This window comes from Lathyrus oleraceus, chromosome 7, assembly GCF_024323335.1.
Source record: "Lathyrus oleraceus cultivar Zhongwan6 chromosome 7, CAAS_Psat_ZW6_1.0, whole genome shotgun sequence".
In the NCBI taxonomy this organism is placed as follows: Eukaryota; Viridiplantae; Streptophyta; class Magnoliopsida; order Fabales; family Fabaceae; genus Lathyrus; species Lathyrus oleraceus.
Window position 1 is genome coordinate 424,342,221 of NC_066585.1, and position 20,454 is coordinate 424,362,674.

A 20,454-nucleotide genomic window follows, 5' to 3' on the forward strand; every position below is an offset into this window, starting at 1 on the left:
ATTTTCCTCAACTCCTAAATTGCATAACTCCTTGATTATAAATCCAAATGAGGTCAAATTTGTGACCAAATTGAAGAGTTTTAAAGTAGCTATAACTTTGATGAAGAAACGTTTCTCATTTGAAGTCCATAGAAAACGTTATTCAAGGTGGAAGAAGTGAACATTTGACTTGGGACTTAGAAAATTTTCAAATATGTTTGATTTCCCAAACTTCCACCTCAAAATTCATCATTATCCAAGCTTCAAATGAAAACATGTTCAACATGAAAGTTGTTCCCCTTGATCTCACCTTTTAAAAAAGTCAAAGATCATCTCATTTGGATCAATATTGAGGGACATGCGCATGGCTCCATTGTGGGAAGTGTCTTGGTAAGTTTTGCACTCAAATGATCATTCTTCTTTGCATGCTTCCACATGATGAATTCAGTCCACTTTACACACGAATTGGAAGTGGATTACATCATTCCTTAGGCCCAAACCATTGTCCATGCACCCATGAAAGAAGGTTTCCAAATTTGGCCAAAATTCAAGTGGTGCAAAAATCAAATGCATTGTCTATTTAAACAAGCTCAAGGCTTTAGAATCAACATCAACACCTTGCCCAGGCTTTGCTAGACTGATTCAAACCCCCACTACCATAGAATTTATGAAGATTTCTCTTGAAATCGAGCTTGAACTTCATCTTCTGTTTGGAATTTCAAACTCCAAAAGTTCACTTGCCTTTTCATCTCAATTGGCTTCTGCAAACAAGAGGAAGAGAAAGCAGTCAAATCCAGATCAAGATCAAGTGGAATTGGATCAACTCGAAGGTGATTTTTCAGAAACTTCATCTCTACGATTCATTCTCAATTCTTCACCATTCTTTGTAATTTTTGGTTGCCTGAAGTCCTATCAATGTAGGCAAGAAGATTGAGTTGCTTTTAGGTCAAATCGAAGCAACTCAGTTCATGATCCTCAAAATTCAAATTGTTGTATCTTTTTATATACTTGGAATTGGAGAAAATTGAGGCCAAATTCGTGCTCCTAAGCATTTTTACTTCAAATTAGTGTATCCATTTTTCATTTTTCATAAGGTTTTGGTTGGACCAACCGGTGGTCCTCACCGGAGAAGATGACCGGAGCTAGGGCTCCGGTGGTGCGCTGGATCAATTCAGGTCATCTGATCCATTTGAAATGTTTTAATCTCACGCGTCCAAACTGATTACCATGCCTGCAGCATATTTGACTTGTGTGCATGTGGAATGTGCGCTCTTTGCCATCTGATCGGCAACCTCAATTAATGAGGGAGATCAAATGGCCCTTGTTTTTTTTTTATTATTCTTCCATTTAATCCTTTTATTTTGATTAATTCATATTAATTTCATTTTTAATCCAAAAAATATGGGACTTTCACAAAAAAAAAATCAAATATTTTCCTCTTTCATTTTCTGAATTAAAAATATTTTTTGGATTAATTTTGATATTTTTCATGATTTAATTGTTTTTGTGCATATTTTTAATTGTTTAAAAATGCTTCTGACTTTTCAAAAATTACGATTTTTTTTTCTAAGGTCCTTTGACCTTGTTTGACCTAGGATAAATCTCTTGGCCATTTATTTGGTGTTTTGAAGAGGTTTTGGGTTTTTGATCAAACATAATTTAATTTAAATGCATTTTAATTTGATTTTTAATTGATTAATTGTGTAGAAATTATGTTGAGCCATTTTTATTGATTGTGAAGTTTGATTATGTGTTTGGGCCTTGGTCAAGGTTGATTTGACTTTTGTTGGATTAAAATCATTGGATTTAGGGGATTGATAAAATGTACATTTCATCTCCCAAAATGAATGAATGATTTTAATTTGATAAAAATCCTCCCATGACCAATTTGTGTTTCTCTCATCTCCCCTCCCTTTTCATCTTCAATCCCATTCTATCCCATCCCTTTCATTGATCAATGAAGTCTCAATATCCTAAGGCTAATTGGTTCATCAATAACTTTGTGTTAGATGAACCAATACAAGTATGGATGAGATTAGGTCCATCCGTTGATTTTTTTTTCTTTTTGAGTGTGGTATGTTTTAGGAGTATGGTTCATTATACCATATCTCTAACATGAATTAACACCAAAATTTCTATTGCCCAGCCTCAGATAGTTGTGACTTCTATATAAGTCCAATTACGATTGCTTAACATGTCACTAAATTTTGACCAAAGGCATAGCATTCTAGTAAGTGAGATTGTAGCCCCCCCCCCCCCCCTCATAGTATTGTGTGGAAACTTGACCTTTTTTCCTTACTTTGGAAGATGTCTTGGTTCAAGGATCCATGGTTGTGAATAGAGGGTTGGGTGTTCTCCAAAGAATGACTTAATCAATTGAAAAGCAAGACATCACTAACATCTAATCAAATAGCATTTGACTAACTTCTATTATTATTGCTTTTAATTTCAAGTCATTTACCTTATGTCATTTAAATTCAAGTCATTTACCATTTCATTTTCCATTTACATATCATTTAACTTGTTTATGTTTATGCCATTTTCACTTTGCTGACTTGAGCCATATATTGTGATTGCATATATTTGTTTGTATATTTTGTTTGTGTTTATGGTCTTAGGACCTTAAAATACTTAATAAACAACAAAAAAACCCTAAAAAATGTTTGTGTGGACTGTTGGGTTTGATCTGAACTTTTGGACTTAGAATTAGGCAATATTCCCTATGTAAAAGGACTTGGCCAATGCCAACATTTCTGAGACCAAGTTATTATGATTTGAGCTTCCATCTGATGCAAGTCTTGGGATCCACATGAACTCATCTGCAACATGGTCTTGATGCAAATGTTACTTTGAACCTGTGTCTAATACCTTATTCTGAGCCAATCAAGGAGTATTTCATCTGATACATGGGAAGATTAAGAAGAAGACTATGAAGTTGCTTGCTTGGATATGGTTATCTTTATTTGATGCCTTGCTCTTCATATTGTTACTTGCTTATTGATATTGCTTGATTTAAAGTCCAAATGAAAAGTGGGTTTCTATATGACTATCTTGTCTATTGGATTGCATCCCATTGGTCAGATATTTTCAACTCTTAACTTTTAATTTTATGCTTAGGATTAGCCTCTCCATCTCCTCCCATTCTCTTAAATTTCAAAATCTTCTTTGCTTGTGATTTCTAAACTTACTCTTTTGCAAATTAGAAATTTTGGCCTTATGTCATTGCATTTTTAAACTCTTTTCTTAAATCAAACTTGTAAATGAATTTAACCATATTGACTTAAAACTTCAAAAGACAAAAAAAACTAACACTCATTCAAACTCATTTAGGCCCTTTGTGCCTCTCTTAGATTTAAGTTTTTGTTAAAAGCAATTCACTCACTTCGAAATTGATACCACGAACTACGAGGTTTTGATCCCTCATTTTTATGTTGGTACGTAGGCACAAGTCCGAAGATCTTGTCAAACACAAAAATATAATCAATGAATTCTTTTCTCATCCCCACACTATATTTTTCTCAAACATCTTTTATACCAAAAACATATACACACATAAAAAAAAGGGATCCCTATGAGTACCTAGTACACTTTGGGTGATAACACCTTCTTTCTGTGTAACCAACCCCCTTACCTGTAATCCCTGGCATTTTATTATTTTTTACTTGAAAACTTCTTATCTTTGGGTTTTGTTCGTACTTTTCCCTTTTCCTTTGGAAACAATAAAAGCGCGGTGGCGATTCTGGTTTTATTGATGTTAAGTTTATCCATAGCTTAATGATCATGAATTTACCGCTACAGTTGTCCTTGGTGGAAGGGATCTTATTTGGTATTCTATCATGGAATGGATTTATCCTTGGGTACATGTCCATATGGACCCCAACCTCCTCGCATACAATTGCCTTAACAATCAGAGCAGGAGTAAGAGTGAAGGGAATTCCAAAAACATTAAACTTAATGCACGAAACATCTTATCTAATATGCAAGAGGGACACATTTGTCCAGAATTCTCTCATGATAACTTGATAGATGGGTCCTTCAAGCATGTTAAAGTAATTATCCCACTTTCGGGAACGAACATGACTCATAAGATCAAGATAGTGATTCCTAAATTTGTTAAAGTCAACAAATTTTTCATAAGCAATGGCGAGAAGGCAGGCTAATCCATAAATAGAAGACATGATGAAATTTTAAAATGAAGAAGTAAGATGGGGTCCTTTAAAAATTGATTTTAGCAAGTGCAAGATGGGATGAAAGTAAAAGAGTTAAAGATGAGTTTAAATAGAAAAAGAAAGAAGAAGTTAAAACGCTCTAGGATGGAGTAGGTAGAATCCTAAACGAAGTAGACTCAACAGGTACCAATGCATGCTGCAGTAATAACATTTAAACCAAGACACACAACAGGGCACAATTGCCATAAGATATTATTACAAAACATTTAAATAGACACAAAAATAAGACATTTGGAAAGACGTATGAGAAATCAGTTTTGAAAAAGTAAATAATATTTAAAATCAGTTGAAACTGACAAGGGGAGGTAAGTGAAGAGATTATCTCTTGATTCAAGAACTATTATCCCATTTAGTCATGTCAAACATTGAAAATTCTTGATTACTCTATTAATAATTAAGAGCTCAGGGTCCAGAAGATAGATAATCTCATAAGCATTCTGACTTTGGATCTTTTGACCCATATACCCTTCTTACTTTAGAGGGCTAACTAATTCATAGCCAATATTTCTCAGAGTCTTATCTTACTCTTTAGAGTCTACATATATTGAAAGTATTTTGTTTTATTTTGGGCAAAGTTCCATATTTAGATTTTTCAAAATTAAAAAAATGGAAAAATACCCTTTTTGGTCCTTTAACTATACCCTTGGGTTCAGATTGGTCCCTTAATTTTTTTCGTGTCACCTTGGTCCATAACTTTTGAAAATTTGTCATATTTGTCCTTCAGCTTGTGGACGTTAGTCAAAGCCAAAAAACTACTTCCAAGTGGCATGTTACCTGATGACGTGGATATGAGAGACTCTAGAGATGAAACAACTTATTCAAGAAGCACTTAACAAACATGAATTCTCTTCAGATTCAACTCCTAGTCCTAATCCACTAGACGAACAAAACCTCGAACCAACACCAGAAGCAGAATCACAATCACATGTTGAAGAAAACAACAAGAAATAAGAGCTTAACAATAAACAAGTATCATAATCAAAATATATTGTTGTTGTTTCAACCGCTGATGATAACATCGCACCACCGTCGCCATCATCAAGAATAACACCAACTGAAACTGAAACTAAGAAACCTAATGAAGAAGGAAAAAATAAAGAAGAAAATGAAGTGGCTACTTCTTCCACAGAAGACGACAAAGTAAAAACCGTTGAAGAGATTGAAGAGGTTGTAGTGGTGTCTTCATCAATTCTAGAAGAACCAAAAGTGGTGGAAGCATCTTCGTCGAAGTGGCTACTTTTTCCACAGACAACGACGAAATAAAAATGGTTGAAACGATTGAAGAAACTGTTGCAGCGGTCTCTTCATCCATTCTAGAAGAACCAAAAATGGTGTAAGCATATTCACATAAGAGGTTTCAATATGAGGGATCCCACTTCTCTTAGACGATATAACCGATGTGATTCTGTTAAAGTTTCTCCAAGCCAGAGACTTTAAAGTGAAAGAATCCTTCACAATGATCAAGAACACTTATTAAAGAAAAGAGTTCAAAATCGAAGAACTATTAATCGATTAAACCCTAAATGATGAACATTTACAAAAAATGACTTACATGGAAGGATACGACAAAGAAGCACACCCTGTTTGTTGCAAAATTTTCTAGTGAAGAGATTTACAAGAAAACCTTTTCCGATGAAGAGAAAAGACAAAATTTTCTGAAGTGGAGAATTCAGTTTATGGGGAAGAGTATCATAAAGTTGGATTTTAACTCTGGTGGCATTTCCACCATTGTTCAAGTCAATGATCTTAAGAATTCTCCTGGACCTACCAAATGAAAGCTTAGACAAGCTACCAAACAAGCCCTTCAATTGCTCCAAGATCATTACCCTAAATTTATAGCCAAACAGGTACTGATAATGTTCTTATTGAAAAATGAAGAAGCAAATTGGTAATAAGGAAGATGATGTACCATTGCCAACTCAGCTGCCATGTATCTTAAATAAACGAACGTTTGAGGAAAATAGACGGAAGGGACTCATATGCATCTATTAATAAGTTAAAGGACCAAGGTGACATGAAAAAAATTAAGGGAGCAATTTGAACCCAATGGTATAGTTAAGGGATCAAAAAAGGTATTTTGCCAAAACAAATTTGTTTTCAGCAAGGGGTTTTCTAAAGATGTCAGCCTATTGATGGTATGTATCTATAAATTTTAATTTAATTACACCCTACTAAACATAATCTCTTATAAAATGATGTTTGATTTCAATATGTTTAGCTCTGTAGTGCAAAATAGGATTCGTTGATAGTCAAATAGCATAAGTATTATCACAAAGAATAGGAATGTTACTCTCATATAGATGAAAATCTTCTAGCTGACTTTTCATCCATAGAATTTGAGTGTTGTAACTAGATGCTGAAATGTATTCAGCTTCTGCGGTTGATAATGCTATTGTTGATTGCCTCTTGCTGGACCAAGAAATGAGATTGTCACCAAGAAATTGACAACTTCCATTGGTGCTCTTACTTTCTAGTCTATCTCCAGCATAATCAGTATCACAATAACCTACTAACTTGTAATATTTTGATTTTCTATAAGACAAACCAATATTAGTAGTACCTTTCAGATATCTAAAGATCCTTTTAACAATAGTCAAGTGGAATTTTCTAGGATCTTATTGGAATCTAGCACAAAGACATACGCTGAATAAAATATCATGTCTAGAAGCAGTCAAGTATGAGAGAGATCCCATCATACCTCTATATACCTTTTTTTACCTGTTTGCTTTCATCTTTCTCTAGAGTGCATGTTGGATGCATTGTAGTCTTAGTTGGTTTACATTCTGATAGGTCAAACTTATTCATAAGTTCCTTTGTGTGTTTGCTTTAATGGATATATGTTCCTTCTTAATTTTGGTTGATTTTAATCCCCAGAAAGAACTTTAGTTCTCCCATCAAACTCATCTAAAATTCTGCCTGCATAGACTTAGAAAATTCTTTGCAAAGAGTGGCATTAGCATAACCAAAAATAATATCATCACCATAAATTTTCACAACTAAGATAGCATTTTTGAATGTTTTACATAATAAAGTTGTATCTACTTTCCCTCTTGTAAAATCATTTTTCAAAAGAAAATTGCTTAGTATTTCATACCATGCTCTAGGAAATTGTTTCAGAACATACAACTATTTTTTGAGTTTGTAAATAAAATCGAGATTTTTATGATTTTCAAAACCATGAGGTTAATGTACATAAACTTATTCAGTAATGTATCCATTCAAAAATGCACTTTTAACATCCATCTATTAAAGAATAATGTTATGGTTTATAACAAAGGAAATTAGGAGACGAATAGACTCTAACCTGGCCACTGGTGCAAAGGTCTTAGTATAGTCAAATCCTTCTTGTGACTATAGCCTTGTGCGACCAGTCTGGATTTGTTCCTTACAACTTCTCCTTGCTCATTTAGCTTGTTTCTGAAAACCCTTTTGGTTCCTATCAAATGGGTTCCTTTAGGAGGCACAAGATCCCAAACATCATTTTTGGAGAATTTATCTTTTCTTGCATAGCCAGAATCCAGCCTGTATCCAGAAGTGCTTCATCAATGGAAGTAGGTTCTATTAGAGACACCAATCCTAGAAGCTTTTCTTGAAAAGATTTGAATGAAGATTTGGTTCTGATGGGTTATGATTTATCACCCAAAATCAAATCCTCGTGATGTGAATAAATTTTCCTTTGTTTCCTCAGGGGTGCTTTAAAGGCAACAACTTCTGACTCGGGTTGAGCATCTTTGAGTTGAGAGACTTTAGAGTCTTTAACTTCAGATTCCTTTCCTTCAAAACCTGAGTAGTTAATCTCCAGATCTGCAAACTTTTCAACTAGCTTTGACTTGTCAAAGTCAAACTTACCATCAAACATAACATGGATTGATTCCTCAAAACTTTTTGTTTCAGTGTTATATACTTTGTAGCCTTTTGAGCATTCAGAGTATCCTAACATGATACACTTTTGTGCTTTGGAATCAAAAAAATTTAAGTTTTATTTAGTGTTCAAAATAAAACAAGGACATCCAAAAGGATAAAAATATGAAATATTTGGTTTTTTATTTTTTCACAATTCATAAGGAGTCTTACCTAGAATAGGTCTTATAGAGATCTTGTTCTGAATGTAACAAGATGTGTTAACTGCTTCTTCTCATAAGTCATTTGCAACATTTATTTCATTAATCATGGTTCTGGCCATTTCTTGTAAAGTTCTATTTTTCCTCTCTACAACTCCATTCTGCTGAGGTGTTCTAGGGCAAGAGAAATAATGTGAAATGCCATGTTCATTAAAGAGTTTTTCAAAATATTTTTTTTCAAATTCTCCATCATGATCACTTCTGACTTTAAAAATCTTAAAGCCTTTTTCATTTTGTACTTTGGAGCAGAAGGTAGAAAACACAACATGTGACTCATCCTTGTGTTTAAGAAACTTGACCATGCCCACTTGTTGTAGTCATCAATAATGACTAAGCCATACTTTTTACCATTGACAGAGGTTGTTTCACATGCCCAAACAAGTCAATGTCTAAAAGCTCCAAAGGCCTAGAGGTTGAAACAACATTTTTGTTTTTGAAGGAGGTTTTAGAAAACTTGTCTTTCTGACACGCCTCACAAGGAGCGTTTGAAGAAAACTTCAGATTTGGAAGGCCTCTGACTAAGTTCAGCTTCCTAAGCATGGAGATCCTTCTCATACTAACATGTCATAACCGTCTATGCCATGTCCATACTCTTTATTCACAGACATGAGGCACTTAACATTTTGATTTTCTAAATCAGAAAGTCTTATATTATAAATATTGTTCTTCCTTTTCCATTGAAGAGTACAAAGCCATCCTTCTGACTAACAGCTTTGCGGGATTTTTGATTAAAGATAATGGCATAGCCATTGTCACTTAATTTACTTATGAACAATAAGTTATGCATTAAACCCTTAATAAGTAAAACATTAGTTACAAAAGGGAGAGAGTTATTACCAATAGTTCCATAGACAATAATATTACCCTTTTGATTTCCTCCGAACCTACAGTGCCTCCAGGCTTAAGTTTCAGACTTTGGAACATATGCCTTCTTCCCGTCATGTGTCGTAAGTATCTAAAGTCCTGGTACCATGACTGGTGTCTCAACTATGATGCTAAGGATATCTTCAACGTAGGTTATTTTATCTTTAGGTACCCATATCTTTTTGGGTCCTTTTTTTTTAGTTTTCCCAGAGTTTTTCTTAACTTGAGGTTTTTGTGCAGCATAATCGTGTGTATGCCCATAAGTGAAATGGGAGTATAGAGCTTTTGGTTTTGTAACCTTTTGTTTATATTTAGGTTTGACCCTAGAGTGTTTGGGTGGCATATAACTATGACCTCTTTTCCCATTTTTGCCTACTCCATAGATCATGGAAGCCATTTTACTAATGTTTATGTTTCGTGCAAGAAATTTATGAAAATCCATGTCATATTTCTTTATGACATCATCAGATTCCATATGAGCTTCTGAAAGAATATCCTTTTCAAGTTCTTTATTATTGTTCTTTAGAGCAGAGTTATCTTTTTCAAGAACATAAAACTCTTCTTTTAGACTAAAATTATCTTTCTTCAGCTCACTAAGGGCTTCATAGTCAGCTACATGGATTCTTTTCAAATCCTTGTGTCTGTTATGAAGACTCTGGAAATTTTCAAGAACTTCAATGAGACAAGACTCAACTTCAGAACGAGTAATATTAGAGAATACCTCATTTGAGTCTAAATTTGATTCTGATCTAGAGTCAGATGCTTCTGAGCTATCCATCATTGCCATGTGTACATGCTCTTCTTCAGAGTCATCTCCTGAACCTTATGATTCGTCCCAGTTAGCCATAAGAACCTTTTTAGGCCTGAATTTAGGACACTCATTTCTGTAATGCCCATGCTGCTTGCACTTAAAACAAGTGACTTATTTTTCAGCTCCAGACTTCTTCTGCCCAAAGGTTGACTCAACATGTCCACATGTTCTTATGTGGCCTCTGAACTTTGCTTATCTTTTCTTCCAAAGATGGTTGACCCTTCTGGAGAGTAGAGACAACTCATCTTCTTCTTCTAAACTTTCTTCAAACTTCTCCTCTTCAACTTGAATAGCTTTAACTTCTCAAATTTACTTTTGGATTTTAGAGCCACAAATCTAATCTTTTTCTGAGACTCGTCCTCCTCAAGTTCAATCTCATGACTCCTAAGAGAACTTATAAGTTCCTCCATACTAGTTTTGTTCAGATCTTTGGACACCTTCAGTACTGTCACCATTGGTCTCCATTTTTTACGCAGACTTCTGATGTTTTTTTTACAAGATCTGAAGTGGTATAACCTTTGTATAGGACTTTCAATCCATCTACAAGAGCTTGAAACCTTGATAAAATTTCCTTAATCATTTCGTCATGTTCCATTTTGAAATATTCATATTTCTGGATCAAAGCCAAGGCTTTAGTTTCTTTAACTTGCTCATTTCATTCATGATTCATTTTCAAAGTCTCTATTTGTTACCTTTTCATACTCTAAGTAGGAAATGGCATTCAGCATTATAGTTTTGGATCTATGATGATTCTTATGATCCTTCTTTTGTTGTTAGTCCATTTTGCTTCTTTCAAGTTTAATTTCATTTTCATCTACATGACGTGTGTAACCATCTAGCACCATATCCCATAAGTCAGCATCACAACCTATAAAGAAACTTTCAATCCTATCATTCAAATAGTCAAACTTTTCTTCATCAAAGATTGGACGTTTAGAAGAATAATGATTTTTATCATTGTTTTCTTGTGCCATAATGTGTTTAAAATATAATGGATATTTATTTGACACAGTTAAGTGTTTGACACAAAGTAGTCAAAACCATAATCGGAGCTCTGATGCCAATTGCATGTGCAAGAAACACAAGAAATGGGGGGGGGGGTTAATTGGGTTTCAGGATTTAAAACTTTTGCAACTCAATATAACAAACAACAAAGATAAAGATAAATATATGAACACAAGTATTTTTATCCTGGTTTGCTGTTAACGAAGCTACGTTTAGTCCACCCGCCTGAGTGATTTCGCTTTAAAAATGACTTAATCCAATAATGAAATTGATTATACAACTCAAAGACTAAGTGACTAAGACTTCTTGAGAAATTTATGATATACCCTAGTCTCTCAAGGAAAACAATCTCAAAGACTAATTGTCAATGACTTCTTGAGAATTCTTACTGCACTTAGTCTCTCAAGGAAATTAAACAAAGTTCATATAGCAGGTTTTGTGTTTAGAAGATGCTTCAACAAGCATACACACAAGTTTAAACCAAATATTATACTTAACAAAAATATTCAATGAGTTTATGTTCTAAGTGTATAAGTGTGAGAAATACTTCTCTATTTGCGTGATTTCTGTGAGAATAAGCATTGATATATGTTTAGTGCTTCTTTTCTATTTCTTTGTTCCTATTCTTTAAATATTCAATGACCTCTTTATATAGAAGTAAAAATAGATCTGTTGGAGAATAACGTTGGAGTATCCTCAAGGTAAATATTGTATGAATGTCACTTCAAATGCAATATTAGAGTAGCGCTAGCAACAGAGAGTTAGTGAGGATGATGGGACTTGAGACACATTTTTGGTATAAGGTACAATACTTTATATAGAAAGTAGATTTTATTTTGTACTTATGTCACATGATTCAATCATTGACCTTTTGATAGAAATATTCTGTTAGAGGCTTCTTATACACGGATTTAAGCTTGAGTAGATATCTGAGTTATCCTTCAGGACTTGGTGAGATTTCAAAGTCTATAGAGAATTGGGTACTGATACTTTCAGAAGCTGGTGGTCATAAACATCATCAGAGTCTCTTTGGATGCTCAAAAAAATTGACTTGATACTTCATAGTTGACTAGACAGATCAGACTTGACTTGATTTGTAGACACGTTATTCTTCTTTTGTTCAAGGTCAGAATCTGAATTTTATTTTCTGCACACTCAGCAAAATAGTTAGAGTTATTCTCTACACTTTGTTCTTATCAAAACTCAAGGATATTTTTATAACCAAACTTTTTGCAATAACCCCATCTGCCTCATATTCAAATCCTTCTGATCAAACAGATACTTCATACTCCTATGGTCACTAAAAACTTCAAACCTCGAACTATACAAATAATCCCTCAAAACTTTAAGCAAAGAGACTACTGCTACCAACTCCAAATCATGGGTAGGATAATTCTTCTAATGAGTCTTGAGTTTTCTATAAACATATGCTACAATTTGACTTTTCTGCATAAGCACACCACCCAAACCCATCTTAGATGCACCACAATATACGACAAAAGATTCACTCGCATTTGGTAAGATCAAAAATGGCGCCGAAGCCAACCATTTCTTCAGCTCTTGGAAACTTTCTTCACACTGAACACTCCAACCTCGAAAAGCCTTCTATAAACCTTTTATAGTAACTAGCCAAGCCCAAAAAATATTTGACCTTGTAAAACCCTAATTTTGACCCTAATATCCCTCATGGCATCATGTTATTTCACAAGTGCATTGCCTCAAGGATCATAGCATGTTTGGCTCCTTAACCCTAGGGTTGGGACTTGTTTGAGTGATTTGAGATCACCAAGCATGCTTGTATTGTATGTTATTGCTTTTCTTATTTGATTACTAACCAAAAGCACAAAAATATGTCACTAACTCATTTTGTTTTGAAGCTCAAGTGATCATGTGCTCCACAATGCTCCTAGGAGGTTCCTAAGCCCAATGCAATGGCTAGAAGAAGATGAGAAAAAGCATGACAATGGTCCACAAATTTCCTAATCATCATATATGTCTCCCAAGTATCTCAATTTTCCAATTTGATAAAGATAACCCAAGGGGCTTGAAGATTGTTTCCCAAGGAAACCCTAATTTCACTGTGCTTTGATTGTGCCTTGCCCATGAAACAATCTCAATCTCTGATCAAATTTAATCAAGGGAAGTTATTTCATTTATCATTTTATGCATATATAAGCCTATTTGAGTCCCCTCAATCATTTATTCATCAAGATTGGAAGTTTGACTTTGAAAAGTTGACCAGTCAAGTCATCTGACTAAGGTGAGGTTCAAAGAGCTATAACTTTTTGATGTGTTTGTCAAATTAAGATGACCCCAAAATAAAAAATGTTCCTAAGTACCATATGAAAAAATTTCATGTTCATCAAAAATACATTTGAAGCTTGGAAGATCATCATTCATTTCAAAACATTATAGGTCATTTTAGCTGAAACCCTAATTTTGGGTCAACTTGCCAAGGGAATAACTTTCTTAATATTTATTATTTTGAGGTGGGAACAAAGGAATTGGAAATTTTGAGATGTCTACTCAAAATGTTATGTTCGACAAAATTTCATAATCCTAAAGGAAATACATGTGCCATTGCAAAACATTATAGGTCATCTTTGACCTAATTCATTGAATTTGAAAAAGTACCCAACTTCAAATGCCCATAACTTTGTCATAGAAAATCCAAATGATGAAAACTTTGAGTCTAAATTGACTATACTAAAAATATCTACAACTTGGATGTTGGAGATGTTTTCTTTTGAAGCTTGTATTATGAGTACAGAGGGGTCTGAACAAGCTTACTTTTGGTTGACTTTTTCAAAATGATTTGAACATGTTTTATACTTGAACTTTCCAAGCCAGTTTTGATCAATTTTCACATGTCAAATGTTTTTTTCCCAACATGACTTTTATTCCTTATTTCAAGAGCTTTCCAACCATTACTCACAATAGTCATGTGGATCTACCATTTGAGAGATTCGAATTTTTCTTCATTTATGTGTATTTTTTACATTTTATGTTAAAACTTGAGATGCAAGCCTTTTCCATTCCATGTGCACGACCACATGCCTTCCATATGAGCTCAGCAGGTCCCTTCAACCATTCATGGGCCTCTCACACGTCCACAAAGTCCCATGCATTCAAAATTGCAATTCTCATGCACATGAGCAAAGTGTGATGATCAGAGGCATTTACCTATAAATAAGGGATTCCTCTCCTTCATTTCATAACCTTTTGGAGATCCCACATGCTGCTGAATTGAAACCACAACCCTCACCAAAGGAATCACTCACCATTTTTCAATATTTTCGAGCTTGAAATTCAGCAACATTAGTTGAGTTTCAAAGCTAGATTCCTTAGCCAATCATATTCCCTATATTTATAGATCAAAAAGGAGCAAAAAGCTTGAAGGATTCGTGGCCAGAAACTCACCATTTTTGAAGGTACAAGCTCAAATTGTTTGGATTTGAAACTCACAATTCAATGTAGTATTCTTGTGTTTTTGTGGTTCTCTAAAGTCCTCATACTTGAGGCAAGCTTTTGGTGCATTTAATTTTCCATTTCAAGATCAATCCGTGTGGACACCATGATTTTCTCCTTCATCTTTCTCTCAATATAGGAAGAATGGGAGGAATCTAATGGTACAGTGATGATCTACATCACATAAGCTTCATTTCCATGCCCTTGTTTTTCATTTTTGAGGAGAATCATTTTCCTGCAATTCTGGTCGGATTCTGTTTGGTTGATCGGAGAAGATGGTGGTTTCCACCACCACCACGTGTATTGATCACAGCCTTTGGATCTCTCCCTCACGATCTAATCTCGTACATCCATTCTAATTACTTTTTTTTAATTCATTATGTTGTGCTGCTGACTTGAGCACATCATGCACCCCCAGATCTAGGCCGTGTAACACGCCACGTCAATTAATGAAACGGATCTGGTGGCTCAGCCTTTTTCGTTTTATTTCATTTTCTCTTTATTTTCTTTTAATTCATTCTATTTTAAATAATTCATAAAAAATTCATGTGAGGTTAGAAAAATATGAGACCAACTTTAAAAATTTTCTTGAAAAATCTAGTTTCATCTTATGATTTTTAATTATTTTTGTAACCTCATTTGATATTTTTCATGAATTATTTGGTTTTTAATGATTTTAATTCATTTTAAAATGCTTTCTGACTTTAGAAAAATACAAAAATATTTCCATAGCATCTATGGATCATGATAAGTCAATGAAAAATAGTCTTAACAATTTCTTGTTTGTTTTGAGATTATTTGAGATTTTAATTCATATTATGCTATTTTTGGTTATTTTTAATTGCTTTCTGGCTTTAAAAATTTGTGAGAAAATTAGTCAAAGATTGTTTGACTATGTTGAACCTATGAAAATTTAATTGGACTTATTGAAGTTGTTTTTAATTGAATTTTAGGTTCAACTTTGTTCGTTTGCTTTTTATTTGTATTTTCTTTTAATTCCAAAATTACAAAAAAAATATTATTGACTTCTTCACTTGTTATATTCATTCCTCTTCTGTTTGGTGTTGATCAAGGTTGAATTAATTTAACTTTGATCAAATTCATTGGATCTTGTGGTTTGAGAATCCTTAAGGATCATCACCTAGAGAGATGAATGAATCTTATTAAGGATGAGTTATCCCTTGATCAATTGGGATTGGTTGTTGTCTTCTTACCCCCCCTCCCTTTCATCTTCATCCTTTTCTTTCCCTCAATGGGCAATAAGTTAAAGTCTTGAGGTTGGTCTTGACAAATAGAAGTTTAATCTTCTTTGATCCAAACCAAACTCAACTTGATCCATGATTCTAAGACCCTAATTTTGACCCTAAGATCCCTCACGGCATCATAACATTGCTCATTGCATTTGCCTCAAGGATCATAGCATTTTGGCTCCTTTACCCTATGATGGGACTTGTGTGAGTTGGTTTGAGGACACCAAGCATGCTTGAATTGTATATTATTTATTTTATTATTTTGTTTACTAACCAAAAGAAAAAAAAATATGTCACTAACTTTGTTTGTTTTGTAGCTCAAGCAAGCATGTGATCCAAGGCTCCTAGGAGGCCCCTATGCTCAAAGAATGGCCAGATGAAAGTGAAAGCAAGCATGAAAATGGTTCAGAAAGCTCTCAATCATCATATATGCCTCCCAAGTATCTCAATTTGTCAATTTGATCAAGATAAACCAAAGGGCTTGAGGATTGTTTCCCAAGGAAACCCTAATTCAAATGTGCATTGACTGTGCCTTGCTCATGAAGCAATCTCAACCCATGATCAAATACAATCAAGGAAAGTTCTTTAATTCATCATTTCATGCATATATGTGCCTATGTAAGTGTCCTTAATCATCAATTCATCAAGATTGGAAGTTTAGACTTGAGAAGTTGATCAGTCAATTCATCTGACTATTTTGAAATCCACTAAGACCTAACTTTTTATGTGTTTGTCAAATTAAGATGACCCCAAGAGACAAAATGTTCTTAATAACCATATGAACAACTTTCATGTTCATAAAAAATTTATTTGAAGCTTGGAAGGTCATCATTCATTTCAAAACATTATAGGTCATTTTGACTGAAACCCTAATTTTAGGTCAACTTCCCAAGGACCTAACTCACTCATTTTGATTGATTTTGAGGTGGGATCAAATGAATTGGAAAGTTTAATATGTCTACTTCAATTGTTATGTTGGGAAAAATTTCATAATCCTAAGATAAATACATGTGATAATGCAAAACATTATAGGTCACTTTGGACCAAAGCCATTGAAATGTGAAAAAGTCCAACTTCAAGTGCCCATAACTTTGTCATCAAAAATCAAAATGATGCAAAACTTAAGTCCAAATTGGTTGTATTGAAAATATCTACAACTTTAATATTGAAGGCTTTGTCATTTGAGGCTTGCATCATTGAAACAGAAGGGCTTGAAGTTGGTCCATTTTGGCAAAATTTCCATATACATGTTTTGTGCCTTGAACTTCATGGCCTGTATTCATAAATTTCCCAATCCCAACTAGATTTTTGTTCAACATAACATTTGTTCCTCATGTCAAGACCTTTCCAACCATTACCCACATGGCTATGTTTCAATTTGGCAAAGTGCATTTTCGAAGAGATGAAGATTTATGTTCATTTATGGAAAACATGTTGAAACTTTGTGCACAAGCCAATGCTATGAAATCTGCACGTCCAAAACACCTCAATTACACTTCATCTTGCATTTGCCATCAAGTTTGGGCCTCCCATGCGCCTGTACAGGCCCATGCATGGAGGCTCCCATTCCACATGCACACGGTTTCTTCATGTAATGCAGCATGCTTGGCTATAAATAGAAGTGTCATTCTTCATTCAATCACAACCTCAAGGCGCTTGAATTGCTGTAGAACTTAATCCCTAACCTTCACTCAAAGGAATTTTGCTTTTCACTTTCAATTTTACAGTTCAAATTTCAACTTCCTTGGTTGATCATTGAGCTTCAATTCCTTAGCCTAGCTCCTTTGTCATCTCAAGATCACACTACATCAAAGAATTGAGAGAGATCGTGCCTGATAAAGCTGCACTTCAAAGGTTGTTGTTCAAACTTTTTTTATTCAAAATTGCTTGGATATTGCTCATTTCTTGTGTTTGCTGATTCCTCTGAAGTCCTCACGTGAGAGGCAATTGATCTGAGCTTTTAATTTCATGAATTGATCAAGTTCAGTATGAACACCATAAACTTCCATCTCAGATTTCTCTTCATGTAGTAATCTTGAGTGGAAACCAATGGCACAGGGGTGATGTACATCACCCCAGCTTTCCAATGATATGAGGATCGTGTATTTTTATGAAGTTTTCAAAACCTGCAACTCTGGCTGGAGCTGGCTTGCTCGCTGGAGAAGACGGTGGTGTACACCACCGTCCCCTACGCGTGGATGCATCTGGACCATTTGATCTCATTCCCGGATTTAATCAGAGCCTTTGGACGTTATGACTTTTTTAAATGTCATGTGTTTCTCTTTTGACCAAAGCCTTTGGTGCATGCGCGCTTATCCACCATCTGATATGCCACATCATTTAATGAATGTGATCCAACGCGCCAGGATTTTTGCAATTTCTGATTATTTCATTTTATTTTCTTTATTTCATTTTATTTCAAAAATTCATAACTTTTTCATTTTTAATCCAAAAAATATGGGACCAATCGCATTATTTCCCTTTTTAATTCTAGTTTCTAAAAATGATTTTTAATATTTTTTATGAGTTCATTTGATATTTTTTGTGAATTTTCTCTTTTCTGGTTATTTTTAATTCATTTAAAATAGTTTCCAATATTCAAAAAATGCAAAAATATTTTCTTAACATCTTTGAATGATGATGAATCTATGAAAAATATTCTCATCAATTTCTTAATTGATTTGAGATTTTAGTTCAATTATGTTATATTTTCTTCATTTTTAATTGTTTAAAATTAGTTTCTGGTTTCTAAAAATGATGAAATTTTTTGTCAAACCTTGTTTGACCTTGTTGAACTTAGGATGATCCATTTGGACTTTTCCAAGTTGATTTGAAATGGATTTGAAGTTTGACCTATATTTGTTTATTTTAATTCAAGTATTATTTTTAATTCAAAAATACCAAAAATATTTTATTTGTTTCTTGACTTCTAATCTTCATCTCACTTCTGTTTACCATTGATTGACTTTGATTCCATTCATGTTTAATCAATGTGTGTTGCTTATGTCATTTGAATTCCATTTATGTACATTCTTCTTCTTCTTCTTCTTTTTCTTTTTCTTTTTTGATCAATGAGTTAAAGATTGGTGGTTAGCCTTGACATATGAGAGGCTTAACCTTCCTTGGTTCAAATCAAATTCATCTTGATCAAAGATCAAGTGAATTGCTTTGCATTAAGGATAGGTTGCTTCTTGGTCAAGCAAAAAACCTAAATCAATACAAGATCATTCTTCTTTTCTTTTGGCATGGCAAGTTGTAGGAGTTTGGCTTACTAGTCATGGTCTCTAACTTGTGTTTGTTGCCTATAGTTTTATTGACCGACCTCAGATAGGTATGACTACTACATTAGTCCACTTATGATTGCTTAACATAGCGCTAAATTTCCTTATGGCACACTAACACTAACTACTAATGACTAACTTTTAATTCAAGCATTTAATTCTTGCAATTTACTTTAATGCAATTTAATTTCTTGCTCATTTATTCATTTGTCATTTCCCCTTTGCTCACTTGAGCTCATGTTTATGTTAATGCAATTTGTCGTTTGCTCACTTGAGCACATTATTGTGTATATACTATTGTGCTTGTTTTGTTTTGTTTGTACAAACCCAATGCAAATGGACAAAGGACTTAGATTTAGGATCTTACCTATGCTAATGGAGTCTGAAGAGCAATTAGGCCTCATGCCTTTAGAGTGCTAAAATTGTCAAAGAGCAACTAGGCCTCATGCCTTTAGAATGCTTTAAAATTAGAAACCTAAGCACTATGCTTTTGATTTTCCAAACTCTTTTCATAACACTTATTTTGAATTGAATCCTAAGTCAACTTTGACCATATTTTGTGAATACTCTTCATTTGTAAATACAACTCACTCAATTGTTTTGTGGTTCTAACGACCATTTGTGTTAAAGCTTTTCATAAACATTAGCTATTAGGTTTGAGTTATCCTAGAGGTTGATATAATACTAATCTATATCCTTAGTGATGGACTATAAGACTTCCATGCTTATTATAGGGTTAACCCCTTACTAGCATGTTGAAGCTCTCCTCACATGGTGGATTTGTGGTTTTTAGGTTGAGTTTTTGATCGCGACTTTATGAGTCTATTGGGGTATTAACTGCAAATGTACAGTCTAATCGCGTAGTAATAAAAGATATCGATCCCACAAGGACTTAATGAATCGATATACCGTTTTTCTAGGGTTACTTCGTAAAGCTAAGGCGGATGATACTTTGATGATTAGGGGGAAAAAATAAAACTAAAATTGGATCTAGATTAAATATCGAATAACGCGGATATCGGTATGTAGTTCGTCGTGATTAGGGAATCAAATCTTCGTTGGTTTCTTAGTTTTAAAATAAGTCCTTTCATTAGACACTATTGATTAAAAATCTTTTCTCAAACTTTCGCTCTGTTGAATAGACTATGATTTTACCTTAACGTACGCTCTCACTATTTAGTTAAAACTAAAATCACTTTTTGAAAACAATAGAATCTATAGAAACTCTTTTTATTAAAATACTAACTGTTTAAACACCCTCGTCTCAAACTCTCGCTCTGTTGACTTAGATTATATGATTAAACTTAAATGCTTAACTCTCGTCCTCACATTTAACCTTTAAAAATACTTTTTGAAAATGATTAGAATTTAATTAACTCTAAAAATTGCTTTCGCCCTGATTTAAAGTTAATGTCCAATTTACACTGTCCAGTTAAAAGCTCAAAC

General features: G+C 33.9%; 1 pseudogene; it reads left to right on the forward strand.

The window, feature by feature from the left end:
* Positions 1–5,012: 5,012 nt before the first annotated feature.
* Positions 5,013–6,100, forward strand: LOC127104172 (patellin-3-like; annotated as a pseudogene).
* Positions 6,101–20,454: the final 14,354 nt, after the last annotated feature.